Genomic DNA, 16,506 nt, shown 5'->3' with positions numbered 1-16,506 from the left:
GCATCAGATATGCCACCAGGCCCATAGCAGAGGGAGAGGTGGGGTAAGAGAGCCTCTCCATTGGCTCAGCTGAGAAACCAGCACCTCTTGGGCTGCTCCTCTCATTGAATTCTCTCCGTTCCAGATGTACTCTGTAACTAAGTTCTAGGTACTGGAGGAGGGGTTCCTTCTCCCTGCCAATCCTTCTTTCCTTTTCTTCTGTGATTTTAGATGGTAAGCCTGATAGCAAGGGGGGACAGACCTTTTAGTGATATCAGCAAGCCCCTCTGAGGGTCTTTCTGATCTCTCCCCAAGCTCCAGGTCTGAAGAGTGGAGGAAAATACCTTTAAATAAATGAACAAACAAAATTTACATATTTTAAAGAGGTTAACCTTCATTGTTTCAGGGCAGAACTTTCACTATCACTCAATTGTTGTGCGCCTGCAGCTGTGACATGGTGACTCCAGCAAGGCCTAGGTGCTGGTGTGCACCTAGCATCCTGGACTCCACATATATAGCTGGCTACACTAGAAAGGACATTATTATTATTATTATTATTATTATTATTATTATTATGCAAATATATATCCTCCCCTTTCTCCCAAAGGAGCCCATGTGTCAGGGACGTGCCCAGCAGAGAGGAATCTCCAGACGAGGAGGAATTGGCTGCACCTGAGTCGCCAAGGAGGTGTGGGAGGATGTGGCGTATATCTGGCCTTGGGAGGGATCAGAAGCCGGTTGAGTCAACTGAGAATGATTAAACCACAGAGCCTAGGGCTTGCCGATCAGAAGGTCGGCAGTTCGAATCCCTGCGACAGGGTGAGCTCCCGTTGCTCGGTCCCAGCTCCTGCCAACCGAGCAGTTCGAAAGCATGTCAAAGTGCAAGTAGATAAATAGGTACCACTACAGCGGGAAGGTAAACAGCATTTCCATACGCTGCTCTGGTTCAGCAGAAGCAGCTTTGTCATGCTGGCCACATGACCTGGAAGCTGTACGCAGGCTCCCTCGGCCAATAACGCGAGATGAGTGCCGCAACCCCAGAGTCGGTCATGACTGGACCTAATGGTCAGGGGTCCCTTTACCTTTACCTTACTTATACTGCCAGTGTTCAGTGTCTTGTGTGGGAGAAGCACTAAACCTGACACCATGGCAGCAAACACAAATTCTAAAGAAATTAAAGCATCTAAAAACAATTCCAATACGGATGCAGACTGAGAAATATCTCTCTTTGTCTCTCCTAGCATGAGGTCCCAGCTCACTGCAACACCAAAAACCTTCTTGTTTCCTCTGCTGGAACCGTAGTTCAATTGTGGCTCCTTTACATGAGGACTGGGGAAATGCTGCAGCCATAGCTGCCAAGTTTTCCCTTTTCTCACGAGGAAGCCTATTCAGCATAAGGGAATTTCCCTTTAAAAAAAGGGAGAACTTGGCAGCTATGGCTGCAGCCCTCCAGATGTTGCTGAACTACAGCTCCCAATATTAGGCTGTACTGGCCGGGGCAGATGGGAACACCTGAGACAACCCAAGGTTCACATGTCCTGCTTTACATTTTGATCCCGGCACCAGCTGGGGAATGTTTCTACCGTCATCTAACCATTTGCCAAGACCAAAAATAAAAATAAAAATCAGCTGTGGACATGGATAAATCATTCCATGTGTTGCTGGGGGAAAAGAAAAGAAAAAGCACTCACACAACATGGACAAACAGCTAAAAGCAAACTGTGTGGTAGAGAGGGGGACCCACACGGCAAGCCATAGAAATGTGTCTAAAGAGGTCTGCAGAAGGCCCCAGTTTCAGGTCCCTGGCACTGGCAGTGAAATGCATCTCAGAAAGTCAGGAAATATCGCTGCCCGAGACCATAGAGAGCTACTGCCCGTCAGAGTAGCCAATCAGGCTAGATATATAAGGCAACTTCACCCGTTGTGTGACAGCAATGCAGGAAACACCTAACGCACATACACCAAAGACTCAAAGACCAGAGCGGAGGTGGGGAGCCCCCCCAGTTGCCGGACTCCAATTCCCAGCAGCCTCAGCAGCCTGGCCAATCTTTAGGGATGGTTGGGGGTCCAGTCCAGCAATATCTGGAAGCTCCCCAGATTTCCCCTCCCTGGCCTAGAGGAGAAAGCTAAGCAGAAATGTGGGTATGAGAATGAGCCGGGTCAAAACAGGCATCCATGGTTCTTAAGCCAAAACATGGTCAGGCAACTTTAAAGCCATTGATTCCCAGTTAGAGATAACTGGATTGTGCATTTAAAAAAAATTCAATCCAGTGTTCTAACCACTGCACTATGCTGCCTGTCAAACCCTTGTTCTGGGGCAGAACTGTAGCCGTTGCCCGACTGCCCCGGGGGAAGCCACACGTTGTGATGGAGCTGGACTCAAGGCCATACAATGACCCAACTGCTTGCAACACTGATTAGTTGTTTCTAATAAGGAAAGGGCAGATGTGCCCTGTGCATTCCTTGCTTTGGCTAAAGCATGGGCCTTGAAAATCTGCCTATTGTATTGATGTAACTTCAACCCAGAGCCTGACCCTATTGTCTTAAAACCTGACTTAAATTAACATCATCCTCCGCCCACCCTCAGTGGGGAGAGGAATTAGCATCTTCTGAAAAAGAGGCCAGATTTCTTGACTTACAAAACACAAAGGAAAGAAATCAGAATCAACACAAAGGCACTGGGGGGGAAATAAAGCTGCATCAGAAAGGGCTGTCAATGCTCAGTCCACTTGCCATTCTGTGCTTTATCTTGGAAGGAGCAACTTTTTCTCCCTTAAAGCCACAATTCAGCTGCAGCTCCCATTCATTCAGCAGGGTTCACCCAGAAAGGACCTCGCCAAGGAATCAAGCCTTTAGCTGCGTGCTTCTGTAACAGCAACAACACAGTCAGGCACAAACCCACAGCACTCATCTGCTGCAAACCACAATAGCTGTCATGAATCTGGGGCCTACTGACTCAATTTTTGCTCACCAGAATGGAAGGCAAAAACACCTCCATATATGGTGCAGTGTGATATGATTTATCTGCCCTTAATGCTTATGGGGACCCACCACTGCGCTGCTGAGACTATTTGACTTTTGACGCCCCATTTATTGCGTCTGCTCCTTCGGGCACAATCCTTGTTTACTCATGTCACCCAATCCACAATCCAGTTTTTCTGCTGGAGAGCTCGGGGATGAAGGTGGTTCGTTAAAGCTGGAAAAGGAGATGAGTGTTGGCATTTGGCTAGTCAAATAAGAAAAAAGAAGAACACTCTTGGTCAATTAAAAGCATAATAACAGCCCTGCTGGATCAGGCCAATGCTCAGTCTAGTCTAGCATCTTGTTCTCACAGCAGCTAGCCAGGTGAGCCTGTGGGAAACTTGCAAGCAGAATCCAAGCACAAGTGCACCCTCTCTTCCTGCGGTTTCCAGCAACTCGTACTCAGAAGCCTCTGACTGTGGAGGCAGAGAACAGCCTCCACCATGGCTAGTAGCCATTGATAGACTTATCCTTCAGGAATTCATCTAATCCTATTTCAAAGCCATTCCAGTTGGTGACAATCACTGCCTCTCGAAGGAGTGAGATCAATGGCATACCCTCCAAACTTATACATAGGAAAACAGGGAGATGGATGCAGCATTCGTCTCCTATCACACACACACGCACCATATGCTTAACCTACTCTTGTACCACTTTCACAGTCATGGTGTCCCGTCCCCCCAAAGAATCCTGGGAACTGTAGTTTGTTAAGGGTGCTGGGAACTGTAGTTCTCCAATCCCTCTTTGCACCCTTAACAAAACACAGGTGCCAGGATTCTTTGGGGAGAAGCCATGACTGTTAACGTGGTGTAAGAGTGCTTTAAATGTATGGCATGGATGGGATCTTATTCTTAAGCCAAGGATCACTTCCCATCCCCAGCCCCTCCAGAATTACACATTACTCTGTGGCATGTACTATTCATTTACACTGCAAACATAAAAGTCAAAAAGCTGTTAGTTCTTTTGGGGTAAAGGTGTGCTAGGAAAACATCGTTCTTCTGCAAGAGGTGTGGGGAACTCCAGATGTTGCTCAGCTAAGCATGGCCAATGGGCAGGGCTGATGGGAATTCTAGTTCAGCAACATCAGGAGGCCCAAGGGATCCCTGTACTGTCCTACAATAGGCACCAACAACTAGGGTGACGGGACCTTTTTGTCTGTCTAGGGCTGAATTCCCTTGGGGGCGGGAATCCGTTGGGAATCCATTGGAGTGCATGGGGTCAAAGACAAAAGCTTAGTAGCACTCCTTCTCCTCCTCTCTCTGCCTTCCAGCCCCCCCGCCCCGCCCCGCGCATCACCCTCCTTTTTCTTTTTTATCATTTCTAAAAAGTCCTGTTTATTGAGCATTATCTTGATTTTTTGCACAAATATCACATTCACCAAATACATTCAAAGCACATGACTTCCCCCAAGGAATCCTGGGAGCTGCAGGATTCTTAAGGGCTCTTGGAATTGTGTGTCTGTGAGGGCAAACTACAGTTCCCAGCATTCTTTTTGGGAAGCCATGTATTTTTAAATATGCTTTAAGCATATGGTGTATGTATGGCATGGATGCGACCTTTGTGCAGACAAATTAGGGGGAGGTTAAATGGTGTCAGCCATTTACAGAGCATCCATTATGATCTACCGTAGTTTGCGGGGAAGTTGTATGACATTGCAGCAAAAAATTATTAGCCCATCCTTTCCAGTGCATTTTCCTATCACTTTGCTTATCACAAAAAGTACAAGTATGGTAGCAAAGTAGGGGGGGTTGTGCAAGAGCACCAAATCAGCTTCAATTGCATGAAAAGAATTTGCTGGTATAGGACTGAATCCCACCTGAAATTAGCAGCAGTCTGAAAGCACCCTCTTCCTCTTTCAGCTGCCCACTTTCCTGCCATTTCCTTTCTCCTTGCCACCCACAAAAAATTAAATTAAGGGCTGCTTGAAATTAGCCTGTGGGCTAACAGAACAGATGAGGCAGTAGTTCTGGCTCCTAGATGCTTTTGGTTACCATTATGATTCACCCCCAATACACACAAACACACACACTGATGCTGGCTTATGTAGAATTTGAGACCCGGTATCTAAATTTAGTAAAACTTGCTAGTAACATCTAGGGCCTGTATTTCATGCCGTGCAGCTAAACCTACATTTATGCAGAGTCAGTGATTTGGGGTAGAAAATTTTCCAAGGAAGCTTGTCAAGAAATGGAAAACTTTTTCACTGGGGAATTTCCCCCATTTGAGTGCATTATTTCATAAGATTAGTTAGTAACCTAATGAAGGATTACAAGTCAAAATGGGCAACGGGAATAGAAACCATACCAGCCAGATCAAAAATCAAAGCCGTAATTGGTTTTCACGTGGTTTTTTTCACGTGGTTATTCCGAAGGGAAACATTTATTTATAGGCTTCACCCTATAGGCATGCTAAAAATTAGTATGTTTAACAGTTGTCACTGGATTCAATTTATTTCTTAAATTCCAAATAACTGTGAGGGAAGTATGTGCTATTGAGTTGTCAAATCTCAAAATATTTAAAAAGATTCCAAGAAAAACAATTTACAACTGAAGTCTGAATTTGTTTGAATATAACGTTTAAAATCGCACTCATCCACTCTTCCATTCTGAACAGTGCAACAGTTGCTGATGTAAGTGCCTTTTCCCCATGGAATAGTTGAGGGGAGTGGACTCACCATACTGTTTTGTGGCCCTCTCTTTTTTCTGCCATTTTTGTTGTGGCAGCCATTTTGTCTTCCACCACACTCCATGGCAGCCATTTTGAGACTGGTGCCCACGGAACTCTCTCAACATTCCAAATGTGCCCACTGGCCCAGAAAAGTTGGTGACCCCCCAGTATGGAACACTGAAATGACACAGTTCCTGCCAAAATGATGGACATTCTTGCTGTAACTCCACATGGCAATATGAAGGGGGGGGCAGTTCCATATAAATGTATGTCGCCTCCCTAAACCTGTGCTCTCTCTGTTTTAGCAATGCATAAATAGTCACCATATCATGCAGGAAGCAAGCCGAAGGAGGTCTTGCAGGAAGCGAGTCCCACAATCTGTAACACGGAATAGAGAAGGTTCTGCGCCAAGTACAAGAAGACCCACCCACGGGAGGAATATGGAACAGGACCTCTCCCAAGTATGACTGCACACAGGCAGGTTCATATGGGAGCCTTTCAGATATCCATTTCCCAAACTATTTAGGACTCCTCCAGATAACCTGTTTTCATTGCGCATCCATCCCAATTTCCTTGCACAAAGATTCTGCAGAGGTTAGACTGTTGTCGGCCTTTACTGAGTATTCAATAAGCTTCATCCTGATTTGTTTGCAGGATGTTTACATGCCTTCTCAATAATCATTTATTCAGGTCACATTTCTCAGTGCATTTCTCCATCACTTTCCTAACCACAAAAGTCCACTGTTTAAAAGTGGATTTGTTGAGCTAGGACAATATATTTCACAGAGAAGCCTTTGGCCCTCCAGATGTTGCTGAACGACAAAACCCACCATCCCTGACCAGGCTTGCTGGGGCTGATGGGAGTTGTAGTCCAGCAACATCTGGAGAGCCAAAGGTTCCTCACACGTGGCCTATGGTGACAGAGTAATGTAATCCACTTTAACTGTGCAAACATTTCAGGCAGCCGTTGCACAGGTGCAGATGACAGCCTTAGTGCGGAGAAACGAATCAGGCAATGGCCATCGAGCGAAGACATGCCCACCTCTTCTCTGAAAGCAATGTAAGAAAGCAACTTGAAACGCAGAGCAGGTGGGGAGGAACAACTTTGCTGTGTTTCAAGCCACTACTGCATCTGTACCCTCAGACAGCAAGCAAAGAGGCTTTCCTTTCCCTTGATCATCTGCATTAGCCTAGAAATGATGAAGGGCACAATGCAGGATGTGGCTTTACAAAAGAGGATGTTTTTCAGATCTAAGCCCTGCTGCAGTTTGCGGACCGAGGTGCCTAGCAGTCCAACGGCAGCCCACCGAGACACTTGGCGATTAGGTACATTTAAGAAACCTGGTCTGGAATGGCACATCCACCCCAGCCGTAAGCCGTTTATTAACATTTAATAGCATCCAACTTGTTGCTTTACAGGACCTTAATCCCTGCCTAGGCATCCTAAACCCCTTCACACATTCCTGCTGCATTGTCTGGCTGCCTCACATGTTCTGGGGAATAGCACTTGGTATGCAAAGAGCTTTATTGCCACTGATCTGATTCCACATGGCGTGGCTGAATGTGAGGTTTGTTGGGGGGGGGCGTGTCTTGTTTTAAACACAGCCCTACAGAACTCCTGTAGTGGTTTGCCCTACCGTCCCAATCCTGGAACAAAGCAATCTGCTTTATAACAAAGTCCCTAGTGCTATTTTGTAAATTGTGAGGATAGGGTTTTTTGTTTGTTTGTTTATTTTGAAGAGGAACAGAATTAATGTTTTGCAAGTTTTGAAAGGGGCATGCCGCAAACCTTATTTGCAGAACACAGCAGCACTGAGCTGGTAGACAGAGACAAATGCTCATATGATGCAGTCCAGTTCTTGGCAATGGATATCACTTAAACTATACTGCTAAGCTTTATGTTGTGTCTGAATGCCAGCCAAGACTGTAATATCCAGAATATATTTCACCGAGAAATCATGCACTTTTTTTACTACAAAAAAAAAAATCAACTGTGGCAGAGAGATTTGTTAAGTGCTGCAGAATCTGGGAATGGTCCCTTATCCACAAAATTCTACACAGTTTTAGAAGGGTTGGGGGAGAACAAAGGACCAAGTATCTCTGAGCACATACAGAGTCCCTTCCTCCCACACCATGCAACTAGCAGCTACCGCCTCAGGCATTTTAATAGCAGAGATGGGGAAACCTCTGGTCCTCCACATGTTACAGGACTCCAACTCTCATTGGCTGGGGCTTATGGGAGCTAGAGTTTTAAATTTTGGTTCATGATTTCTGTAAACTTTATTAACATGTTGATTTTTTTAAAAAATGTAAGCTGCTCTGAAGTCCTCCCTGATAAACAGCAGGATCCCAAAACACCAAATGAACAAATAAAGACTATCTGGCGCACCACAGGTTCTACATTTGTTGATTAATCAAACCTGTGACTCTCCAGATGTTGGTGAACTGCAACACCCATCATCACTGCCCATTGGCCATGTTGGCTGTTCAGCCATATCTGGAAGGACACAGGTTAGCCATTGGGCTTCCAGGTATGACTGTGAAATTCCCTAATGGGATTGTCCCTTCTTTGTGCCCCCCCCCAAATCCCACCTGCAAGTCTATTGACTTAAAGTCTAATCTTAAAGTCTATTGACTCCTTCTGTTCTATAAAAGCAGCACTATAGGAAAACCTCAAATCCCAAATCTGCCTGCAAACCTCCTTGAACAACCCACTTAACAGGTGCAGTCCCTGGGTGGACCTTTGTGTGTCCACCAACATCACACCTGACACATACCTGAGCAGCCCTATTATCAGAGGATGCCCGGGACACAATGTGGATTTCTGTTGCCTCACCTAATTAGATTGATTTATTACGGTTCTTGACCAGCACACATAAATATGCAATACATAAAACAATAAAAGAAAAACAGTAATAATCTAAAAATAGGCAATAAATATAGGTTCTAACAATTGTTTAAAAGAAAACTGATTAAAAGGAGTGTTACTACTTAGCGGAGGTAGACTACAGCAATTAATAACACTGGGTCCTCTTGTGGATTTCTGTTTTTAAAGGGCTGTCACATGTAAGACAGAGCAAGCTTGTTTTCTGCCACTCCAGAGGCTGGGAAAGATCTTTCCTCACGTACATACATACATACATACATACATACATACTTTTATTTTTATCCAGCCTTTCCACAGTTCAAACCATGCTGAAGGCTGCTTGCAACATGAAAAATACATGTAACTGCAACATAACAAAAGTAGTCATAGACTACATAGAATAAAACATGGTAAAAAAAGCAGCACCAAACTGAACAATATCCGCAAAAATCACAGTATCTAAAATAAAGATACAAAAAAACCAGCAGCAATAACCCCCCCCCCCCACCAAGAAAAACCTAAGCACTTGTTCAGCAGCCTCAATTTTGTAGCTGAATGCCAGTCAGGGCCCCATTCTCCCAGCCAGGCTTGCCTCCTCATGCCAAGGATGCATATTTCTCATGGACTTTGCATCTGCTAACAGTTCTGAAACAGACTGCTTGAGGTATAGAGTCCCACTTGACTAGCAGCGCCTGCACATCATCACCACGATGATGTCCTGAGGTCTCCTCACTCTCCATCAGCTTTGCTTAGTAACTCACCTGTCCCTACCCAGCTATTTCCATGTGCAAAACATCCCTCCTGTGCCCAGAGCTTTATTAATTACAAAGTTCAGTCCTTTCCAGGTAGGGATGAGAAAGTCTGTCAGTTTTGGTTTCTTGGTTTTCTAATCTCCAAGTCCATTCTCTGCATTTCCACATCACTTTGCGATTTATTTATTTTTTAGTCTTCATAAAAATGAATCAGCGTTGCAGTACAAATTTCTCCTAGTGCCCTTATATCCCTATGCTGTTTTACCTAATATACACACTTTTTTTGCAAAGCAGTTTCCCCTAATGCAAGGCTTTACGTTATGTTCTTTTCTCCAATAGAATGCATTTTTATGCACACTTGACCCTACTACATGGATTTTTGTGCCCATTATTTGGCTGGCAAACGGCATCGCAAGGTTTGGAGAAGTACGGATTTTGAAGGATGGCTGTGGTTCAATTCACATAATGTTTCGGAATGTGCTGGTTAAGTAGGTTGGCCTTTCAATGTGAACTAAACCAGGTTTATCCCCCATCCCTAACCCCCACCCCACTGGATCCAGTTTCTGAAGTATCTCTGTGCTCCAACAGAGTGTTTTTAGCCTAACACCATGCAATTACAACCAGCCTGCCATTCCCCACTGATTAGAGACTTCTAGAAGAACAGGTGGTGTGGTTCTCAATTTAACTCAAACCCCTTCACTCCCCCCCCCCCTTAAGTCACACTGCTGATACTCATAAAGCCCATTGGCTCCCTCTGTTTTAAGAAAGACATATTGCAGGGAAATAGGCAATCTCAAATCAGCCAGTGAACTGACTACCTGTTTAGCAGGTGCAATGCCTTTGTTGACATTCACATGCCAACTCCTGCACGGTGTCCACAAAAATTGCACCAAACACACCTGCAGGCTGTACACAACTGCATCCTTATACTGAGTCAAGTCATTGGTCCATCTAGCTCAGTGGTGTCTACACTGACTGGCAGTGGCTTTTTCCAGGGCTTCAAGCAAGAAGAGCCTTTTCCCAACCTAACTCAGAGATGCCCGGAATTGAGTCTGGGACCATCTGCATGCGAAGCATGTGCTCTATACCCTTTCCCCTAAGCGCTTATCTTTGTCAGATGGATCAGCACCTGGATTAGTGCCAGGGGGGCCTTTTCCATCCACTTATCTCGCTTCCAGATGCAAGGACAACTGCAACAGATGCTAGCTCAGGTGGTGGATGCATCGCCAAGGGCTCGCTTGGCTCTCTTAGGGTCAAAGTAGATATTACTTTAATTGCATAGCTGGCAGCTACATCTGGGTTTTGTTTTTGTTTTTTAAACCCAGATGTGTTACTAAAAGGTGTTGGTACTAGTATGTAAAGCCCTTAATGGCACGGGACCAGTTTGCTTGCAAGATTGCCTCACCCCATATGCAGCCACTCAACCACTTCAATCTGCAGAGCTGACACTGTTACAAGTTCCACGTAATCCTCATTCTGTACTTGCAAGAAATCGATCTTTTAGCGTTGGTAGAGCCCGCACTTTGGAACTCCTTGCCTATTGACATCAGACAGCTGCCTTTGCCGCACTCTTCTCAGCACCTGCTTAAAACACTTTTGTTTAGGCAACCCTATCCTGAGATGCGGAATTTGGCATGTGTTTTTAGCTTTCTGTTAATTTAAATGATCTTTTGAATGTTTTAAAATACAAACAACTCCCTGTTTGTGTGGGGGTTGCGTTCCATGTCATTGCACATGTCAGAGGTCGTGTGTAAGCCCATTCTGATCCATTCCAGGGCCACAAAGGCCACGCATGTCAGCGGTTGCACATCAATGGGACACACGCAAAACTGTCCCCGCCTGCACCTGTTTTAACTGTGTTTTATTGATCTCTCTCTCACACACGTATAACCACATAGAGGTTTTATTGCCGTCATGCAGTATATTAATTTTGTTAAATAAAATAAAATGCATACTGTATTTCTTTTTCTTTAAATAGTACTAGGTACAGAAGACCATAATCTTCCCCAGGACCACAGATCATGGGGAAGGAAGTTAAGAGTCCAACACTATCTGAAGGACTGCAGAAACCTCACCCTGGCTGCAAAATGTCCACCTTAAAATTTTAATGTGTGAAGATTTTGCTCTCTAGTTCAATAACCACCATTGTTCACCCTTTTAGGAAGAGGGCAGCACTCCCTGTCAAATCCAAGAGCGTCACTCCTCAAATGAGGCAAACAGGTTGTGATGAGCCTTCCCAATAAAGTGTTTGAGAATAAGCAATGAAATCAGTCTGCAATAATAAATATGAGAAACACATGGAAAGAAGAGGGGTGATTATGTTCAACTGGTACTTACTGCCAGCAGGCACACAAAACAAGTTATCCCAGAAGGTGGCACTGGCAGTATCAGAAGCTGGAGCTCAGCTCCAATCTGCTTTGGCAGGGACCCTGAGAACCTAACAAGAGCCGAAGGCCCATCTAATCCATAGGAAACACAGGAAGCTGCCTAATACCAAGTCAGACCACTGGTCCATCTAGCTCAGTGTCATCTACACTGACTTGCAGCAGCTCTCCAGGGTTTCAGGCAGGGATCCCTCATCTCCCAGCCCAACCCAGAGATGGTGGGGATTGAACCTGCAACCTTGTGCATGGATGGAGGATCTGCTGCTATTGAGCTATGGCCCTATCCCCTCTCACAGTGGCCAACAGACTGGAGAAGCTCCAGCTGAAGGGACCTTGTAAAAGAACTGCTGTTTGGGGCAGGTGGAGTTGAAGCTTCGTAGGATGCCATCTGGTCTCATCTAGACAAGCTGCCCCTAAGCCCACATGCGCTTGAGGATAGGTTTCCTGTTTGTGGGAGAAATGCACTCTGCACATGCTCAGAAGTACCTCAGTTACTACATTGGTAGCCCCAGGGCTGAACCCTGGCTTACATTAAACCTTGCTGGCTGCATTTTGAGGCAGACGGGGACAAGCTCCTATCTCCAAAGCAGCACAAGCCCATTTGGCCATGTCTAGCAAGAGCTGGACCATAAAGAAGGCTGATCGCCAAAGAATTGATGCCCTTGAATTATGGTGCTGGAGGAGACTCTTGAGAGTCCCATGGACTGCAAGAAGATCAAACCTATCCATTCTGAAGGAAATCAGCCCTGAGTGCTCACTGGAAGGACAGATCGTGAAGCTGAGGCTCCAATACTTTGGCCACCTCATGAGAAGAGAAGAATCCTCAGGAAAAGACCCTGATGTTGGGAAAGATGGAGGGCACTAGGAGAAGGGGACGACAGAGGACGAGATGGTTGGACAGTGTTCTCGAAGCTACGAACATGAGTTTGACCAAACTGCAGGAGGCAGTGCAAGACAGGAGTGCCTGGCGTGCTATGGTCCATGGGGTCACGAAGAGTCGGACACGACTAAACGACTAAACAACAAACAAAGCAAGGGAATGGAGAACGCTTTGACCAGCAGAATGATGAGGCTGAGTTCAGGGGAGTCAGATCTAAAATCCTTCCCTGCCAAAAGGACACATGAGGCAGAGCAATGTATTAGCTCCTTTGTGTTGTTGTGCACCAGCACACCTCCGCTGCAAGCCGTAGCATTTTCTCATCCCACCACAAGTTTCCAGGAACTCTGCAAGACTTCCTTCCTTTGCTCTGCCTGCAGAACGTATGGGTTTTCTCTTCCCATAATACAGGCAAAACACAACCCAGGTGGGGTTTTTTTTGTATTTTTGTTTTGGGGCAGGGTTTGTGCCTTTGTCTTCTTCTCTTCAGCTGAGCCAAATCTGCTAACATCTGGCTATCTTTGTACTTGTACAGTAAGTTTCAACTTTCATCTGCTGAATCCTGGCGGATGGATGGGTGTGGATTCTTAAAGAAAGATGGGTAACAGGGAAGAAAATGTGCAGAGAGGATCTTCATTAATGATCCATCCACATGCACTCATGAACATTAAGATGCCACATATCTTGGGTTGCGGCCAACTAACTTTTACTCAGAATAGACCCACTGAAAATAACAGCCATGGCTGAGTTAGGGCTATTAATTTCAGTGGGTCTACTCTGAGTAAAAGTTAGTTAAATACAAGCCCTTTTCATTTCAAATGCTGGAGAGCCTGATTTTCAAACATTAAGGAACAGTCCGCAGGGTGTTTATTTTTCTTCTAACATCTCTTTGACCTAAAGAACACCCCTTCTTGTCTTTTGAAACCACACAGTGCAGGCTACTGAGTAAATAAGAACAGGAAGACTGCTAGTCTACCTGTCAGGGATGTTGTGAGGGCAAACACAATGATGCTTGTATAGCACTTCTGCCAATTAAAAGCAGCATCTTGGGGATGGAGGGAGAAAATCATTGGAAAGAGCATTCACCTTGCTGGGGGGTTCATTACTCTAAAGAATGATACTCAACATGAAATGCAAAATAATAAATAAAGTGGATGCAGCTGCATTTGGTCCAGAAGAAAGAAAAGACCAAAACCAACAATTGAGTAATACCTTTAATCAGACCAACCAAAATGTCATGAAATAGCAAGCACATGCTCTCCAGAATTCTGCATAAGGTTTTCACCCCAGACACAACCTCAGAATAACGTATGAATCTGAGCGCACTACAATCACAGAGAGAGAAAAATAGAGCCTCTTCACAAAACGCTTCATTTGTAGAATTCACTGCCACAGAACGTTGTGGCAGCGACTTAGAGTGCCTTGGAAGGCGACAAATTCATGGTCCACCCAAAAAGCAAAACCATTAGCCATGATGGCTATATGGAACCTCCATTATCAGAGGTAGTCTCTCTGTGAATATCAGATTCTGGGATGGTGAGAAACAAGGGAGGGACAGCTTTCTGGTGTCCTTCATAGCTGCTTCTCAAAGCCCTCTGACTGGACACTCTGGCCAATGGGGTGCTGAATGGGATGAATTCTTGGTCTAGCCCAGGAGGACTCTTCTTATGTTCCTTATTCAAAGAATGGCAGTAATATTTTTTTTAAATGCAGGCTTCATATGCCAGAACAGCAGATACTCTATTTGGGATTGGGGGGGGGGGGTTTGCACATAGCTTCAGATGATGCCTTAACTCTTTAGAAGAAAAGAAAAATTTCTGCCAACTTTCTGGTGCCAAAACACACATGCTAGCAGTTGCTTATTAAATCAGCACTTCACTTCATCTGGGAACAGTTTTAGAGAGGAGAAATCTCTAAAGCGTTAAGCAGCAGATGGAAGTGGGTGGGTGGGGGGCAACAAATCCAGTAGCCACTTGCAAAAAAGCACATCTCCCTCCCTCCCTCCCGCATATACTTTGAGATGCACACCCCAAACATTGGGATCTGAATGCAGAGGGTTAGACGGACAACCCTTAAAGGGCTGCTTGACCCACCTGCTTCTGGTTGAACTGGAGTTCACCCAGTCGATGCAGAAGAAAGCTGGGAAGTAGAGCAGAGCTCTGGGTAATGAAATTACAGCTGAAGCATCAGAATGCCAGGAAGCCATTAAAAAAAAAAAAGCTCCAAAGTGACTATTCTCTGGGAAATATATGGGATGGGTATTGTTTGGAGCAAAAGGGTACCTCTTAGGCACCACCTACCAACTATGTCTCCAGGAGAAATTGATGGAGCTGGCACAAAAATCCACAAGCCCTTTCACCCAAGCCTTTATCCCTGACGTGGGATGTCAGGGGTGGGCTTTAAAAAAGACACCTGGCAACCCTGCGCAAATCCCACTTTGCAAACCCAAAGTCAATATTGTCATGTGCATGCACAGCAGCATAGATTTTGAAGCTACCTCAGAGGTCATTTAGGCTGACCCCTTGCCTGTGCAGGAAAGTTGATGCTACAGCAACCCTGATAGGCAGCTGTCCAGTCTCTGCTTAAAAAGAAAAAGTTCTAAGGAAAGTGCCACCTTCTTATACACAATCTTGCAATACATCTGTCCCAGGATTCTGTCTCTAATGTCCATGTAAAATTATGCCCTGCTCAGTCTCAAGGTCTAACCAACTTTGTACCCTGTTGCAGCTGTTGAAAGCCAGAACATGCACTCTCTTCCCACCTGCCTTCCTGGACTCATTATTCTGAACACACCCACTTCTTGCCGCTTCTCTCCCTCATCCAGAATGAACCAGCCGATTTTCCTAAGGACCCCCTGGCTCTCCCTTATATAAAAACTGTCCATCAAACTGAGCAGCGGGGCAGTTATTTTAGTCGACAAATTGCTTAAAGGTGCCAATTTGTTATATAATACTAACTTTCTCACACACACCATAGGGACCAAAAGTTCGTGCAGGATTTATCAAATGGAAAGGTTTTTTAAAGTTCTGTCCCTCGATTGAAATTCCAAGAAGCAGCTCTGAAAGGATTAAACAGGAAATAAAAAGGAAAGGTGGAGGGGGGGGAAAGAGAAAAATAGATGGAAAGAAAAATAAAAAGTCCCATTAAATACTATTTACCTTGGACAGGGCTGAATTAGCAGAGGGTGTGTGTAAAAGTAGAGGGTGTGTGTAAAAGCGGATCCTTAATCTATTCACTAAGCAAAAATGGAAAGAGAGATTTTCTCCCCCACTTCCAGATACAAATAGGCTAAGAAAGAACGAAAGAACATATTTTCTTGCCTTTTTAAAAAATAATAAACATTTAGCACTGCGGGGCGGGTGGGGAGGGAGGGCAACTTACTGCGACAAGAACAGGTAGAAAGTTCCACTCCAACGCCCAGCCGAGAGATGTCAGCGGAGTGTAAATTCCAGACACCCAAATCGTCTTGGCTAAGAAAAGGAAAATAAAGAGTTTGGAACTCTGGAGAGAGAAATTCTGCTGGTGCAGCTGGTTGCAACAGCAGCACACGCACACACACAAAAAGGTGGTGGAGGGGGTAGGATCAACAAAGCCAGCCCCCACCCACCTCAAAGTCAGCGTGTTTGCTGCTTCAGCGGCTCGGGGCAGCTCTGGGTTCTTCGCCCACTGGCACCCGGCTGTGTGCTGCTGCTGCTGCTGCGTCTCCCTCTCCCTCTCGCTCTCTCGCTCTGAACTACCCAATGAAGGGCTGCTTCGCTGGGAGGGACCGAAAGAGCGGCGAGGGGGTGGGAAGAGAGGGGGGGTGGGAGAAATGCAACAGTGGAGAAACTGAGCCTCAGCGTCGGGCTGCCTTTAAATGGGAGTTTAAAAAAAAAAAAGGTTTCAATAAATCCGGGGGGGGGGGGAGAGAAGGAAAAAGTCAACTCCCCGAGGAAATCAGAAGCAGATTTCAAGACATTT

General features: G+C 45.4%; 1 protein-coding gene across 1 annotated transcript in view; it reads right to left on the bottom strand.

Annotated features, from left to right (window-relative positions):
• The window catches only part of NTN3 (netrin 3), a 127,249-nt gene extending 110,973 nt beyond the window's left edge, over window positions 1–16,276 (bottom strand). Inside the window, exons 1-2 of the mRNA XM_035131239.2 lie at window positions 16,154–16,276; window positions 15,928–16,016 (exon numbers count right to left, since the gene is read on the bottom strand). The gene's annotated coding sequence lies outside the window, so the exon portion shown is untranslated. The remainder of the gene's footprint in view (window positions 1–15,927; window positions 16,017–16,153) is intronic.
• Window positions 16,277–16,506: the final 230 nt, after the last annotated feature.

This window comes from Zootoca vivipara, chromosome 14 (assembly GCF_963506605.1).
Source record: "Zootoca vivipara chromosome 14, rZooViv1.1, whole genome shotgun sequence".
NCBI classification, from domain to species: Eukaryota; Metazoa; Chordata; class Lepidosauria; order Squamata; family Lacertidae; genus Zootoca; species Zootoca vivipara.
Note: the sequence above shows the minus strand (reverse complement) of the source record. Positions and strands in the feature narration are given on the sequence as shown.